This window comes from Coregonus clupeaformis, unplaced genomic scaffold (genome assembly GCF_020615455.1).
Source record: "Coregonus clupeaformis isolate EN_2021a unplaced genomic scaffold, ASM2061545v1 scaf0641, whole genome shotgun sequence".
NCBI classification, from domain to species: domain Eukaryota; kingdom Metazoa; phylum Chordata; class Actinopteri; order Salmoniformes; family Salmonidae; genus Coregonus; species Coregonus clupeaformis.
Window position 1 is genome coordinate 154470 of NW_025534096.1, and position 3986 is coordinate 158455.

At 45.2% G+C, this 3986-nt stretch overlaps 1 long non-coding RNA gene across 1 annotated transcript; it reads left to right on the forward strand.

Annotated features, from left to right (window-relative positions):
- Nucleotides 1–289: 289 nt before the first annotated feature.
- On the forward strand, nucleotides 290–774 carry LOC123485274. The gene is made up of 3 exons (XR_006658955.1): nucleotides 290–328; nucleotides 448–542; nucleotides 684–774. It is a non-coding gene; the product is annotated as an uncharacterized LOC123485274 (long non-coding RNA).
- The last annotated feature ends 3212 nt before the right edge of the window (nucleotides 775–3986 follow it).

Consider the following 3986-nt stretch of genomic DNA (forward strand, 5'->3'; position numbering starts at 1 on the left):
GGTCTGTAGTGATGCCTTAGACCGCTGCGCCACTCGGGAGGCCCTAATGAGTTGAACTTTTGACAGGCAATCACAGACAGTGACGAATGCATATGCTTTTTTCATCCGTTTTCATCAGTCTCTGTGTGACCTTTCTGTGACCTTTCTATGACCTTTGCAGAGGAGGTGTTTGCGGCGGACTCTGTGGACAGTGCCATCCAACAGATGGTCAGCTCCGGAGGTCAGCAGGTCATGACCATAGTAACCAACGGTATCCAGCTCAGCAACCCGCAGACGGCCAGCGGCTTCGGCCAGTCAATCTTACTGACCATGCCGGACGGACAGCAAGGTGAGAGAACGCTACACAACACACACACACACACACACACACACGCACACAAACACTCAATAGCAGCATTCTGTAATATTTGGGGTGAATGTGTTTAGTTTTTACAGTTTCTTCCACAGACATGGCAGATGAGAAGGTCGCAAATGATGAACCAGCAGGAAAACGTCGACACATCCAGATCATCGAGAGTCGCGCTGAGACCCAGGAAGTAGAGGTAAGATACTATACCGAATGTAAGTAACCTGTAGGAAGAGCCACTGATAAAGTCACAAATCCATATAAAGAGACGGTCCCATTAAATACTAATAAACACCTTTTTGAAAACATTATTTTCCAAACCTGTTTACCTACCCAGGAGAAGGAGTCGCTCCAGACGTGGCCAGATGAGACCCTGTTTACCTGACCAGGAGAAGGAGTCGCTCCAGAAGTGGCTAGATGAGACCCTGTTTACCTGACCAGGAGAAGGAGTCGCTCCAGAAGTGGCTAGATGAGACCCTGTTTACCTGACCAGGAGAAGGAGTCGCTCCAGAAGTGGCTAGATGAGACCCTGTTTACCTGACCAGGAGAAGGAGTCGCTCCAGAAGTGGCTAGATGAGACCCTGTTTACCTGACCAGGAGAAGGAGTGGCCCGTGCAGACGCGCCAGATGAGACCCTGTTTACCTGACCAGGAGAAGGAGTCGCTCCAGAAGTGGCTAGATGAGACCCTGTTTACCTGACCAGGAGAAGGAGTCGCTCCAGAAGTGGCTAGATGAGACCCTGTTTACCTGACCAGGAGAAGGACAGCTCCAGAAGCGGCCAGATGAGACCCTGTTTACCTGACCAGGAGAAGGAGTCGCTCCAGAAGTGGCTAGATGAGACCCTGTTTACCTAACCAGGAGAAGGAGTTGCTCCAGAAGTGGCTAGATGAGACCCTGTTTACCTGACCAGGAGAAGGAGTCGCTCCAGAAGTGGCTAGATGAGACCCTGTTTACCTGGCCAGGAGAAGGAGTCGCTCCAGACGCAGCTCCGTATGGATCGATTGAACCCAACACTCTCACACAGTGGCATGGTGTGTCAGTGTTCAGCATGTTGGACAAACATGCTCTTTCACAGATTGAGGCCCCAGCAGGGATACGGGTGATGATCTTGAAAAGCTTTTTAAGACTATTGTGGGTTTACAACTTTCATAAACACTTCACTTCTTACCAATGTTACACTTGTAAACCATTCTGATGTGGTGGTAAAGTCTGTTACTGTCTGTGTTTTACACTGTTTAGTTTCTTCTTGTTTTAATGTTCGTAATTATTGTTTATTTGAGGTTCGCCATGTATTTCCAGCTCAGAATGACCTTGCATTATCTTGATGACTTCTGTGTTGAATCAGAACAATGGCTCTTTTAGCATGGAATATGTGCTCACAAAAGGTGATGGCGTGGGGATTTTTGTTGGCGTGGCTATCATGCTATGGTAAACATGATCAATGTGAGCTCTGCCCTGAGTCCCTCGCCCACAGACAGACACACATTGGGAGAAGAGAGGGCGGGGCATTCCACCAATTAGGTGCCCTTTGAGATGTGTAACTATTGATTTCACCTCATTTTAACATTCTGTCAAAAATAATGTTAAACTGAATAAAAAACAAAGTCTCCCATCTCAAGTGGTTGCCAAGTAAAAAAATAAGTAAAAATGACTACAGCCTATTAAGTGGCAAATAAAGTAACAGGGTTGACCGTAACAGGGTTGACCGTAACAGGGTTGACCGTAACATGGTTGACCGTCGACGTGGTTGACTGTAACATGGTTGACTGTAACAGGGTTGACTGTAACATGGTTGACCACAACATGGTTGACTGTAACATGGTTGGCCCGTAACAGGGTTGAACAGTATCAGGGTTGACCGCAACAAGTTTGACTGTAACAGGGTTGACCGTAACCGAGTTGAACATTTAATCCTTTTGACAGGGAAATGGAAGCTTGTTGTGTGCAACAGGGAGGGGCATTTGAATGCAAGCAAAAAAAAAAAGACAATTGTTAAAACATTTCTAGCTATGGGTAACAGGGGTTGACGTGCTTCAATGCCATACAACACTCCTTCAGTAGCCTCCAACTGCTCTTAAACACTAGTAAAACTAAATGCATGCTCTTCAATCGAAACGCTGCTGGCACCCGCCCACCAGACTAGAATCACTACTCTCGCCGGGTCTGACCTAGAGTATGTGGACAACTACAAATACCTAGGTGTCTGGTTAGACTGTAAACTCTCCTTCCAGACTCACATTAAGAATCTCCAATCCAAAGTTAAATCTAGAAACGGCCCTGTTTCTTGCAACAAAGCCTCCTTCACTCATGCTGCCAAACATGCCCTCGTAAAACTGACTATCCTACCGATCCTTGACTTCCGCGGTGTCATTTACAAAATAGCCTCCAACACTCTACTCAGCAAATTGGATGTAGTCTATCACAGTGCCATCCGTTTTGTCTCCAAAGCCCTATACACTACCCACCACTGTGACCTGTACGCTCTTGTTGGCTGGTCCTCACTACATGTTGCGTCAAACCCACTGGCTCCAGGCCATCTATAAATCACTGCTAGGCAAATCCCCGCCTTATCTTAGCTCATTGGTCACCATAGCAGCACCCACCCGTAGTCTGCGCTCCAGCAGGTATATCTCACTGGTCATCCCCAAAGCCAACACCTCCTTTGGCCGCCATTCCTTCCAGTTCTCTGCTGCCAATGACTGGAACGAATTGCAAAAATCTCTGAAGCTAGAGACTCTTATCTCCCTCACTAACTTTAAGCATCAGTTGTCAGAGCACCTTACCCGATCACTGCACCTGTACACAGCACATCTGAAATTAGCCTACCCAACTACCTCATCCCTATATTGTTATTTATTTTGCTCTTTTGCACCCCAGTATCTCTATTTGCACATCATCTCTTGCACATCTAGCATTCCAGTGTTAATACTAATTGTAATTATTTTGCACTATAGCCTATTTATTGCCTTACCTCCATAACTTGCTACATTTGCACACACTGTATATATATTTTCTGTTGTATTTTTTTGACTTTATGTTTCTTTATAAAAAATTTTTTTTAAAGGAATAGTTTCACCATTTTAAAACGAGAGTTCAGTTCACGTAAGAGGGTTAACCTTAAAAGGAGGGACAGTTTATTTTAATTTTTTTCTTACAATGAATCACTAATCACATGAAATAAATAATAATCTTCAGAAATGATTTTGTCAAAGCAACAAAATAACTAGGGCTACTCCCTCTCACAATGAAACAATCACTCACAAAGACAAGGGAAACAGAGGGAACACTTATACACATACTAATTAGGGGAATGAGCACCAGGTGTGTGTGATTGACAAGACAAGACATGACAAGTGGAGTGATGAGAATGGGATCGGCAGTAGCTAGTAAGCTGGTGACGGAGACACGCCAAATCCTGCCCGAACAAGGAGGGGGAGGCAGCCTCGGCAGAAGTCGTGACACATTCTTTATGTTTTATGGATGGACACATTCTCATTTGAAATGACAGAAAGATGAGGAAATAGAGAGAGAGAGAGAGATGTCGTAAGAGTTATTCCCCTTCATTCATCTGTCATTGGGAGGTTTACCGTACGCCGATAGTTTGACTCTGCAGGACATCCTGCATATGATAACAACGCAT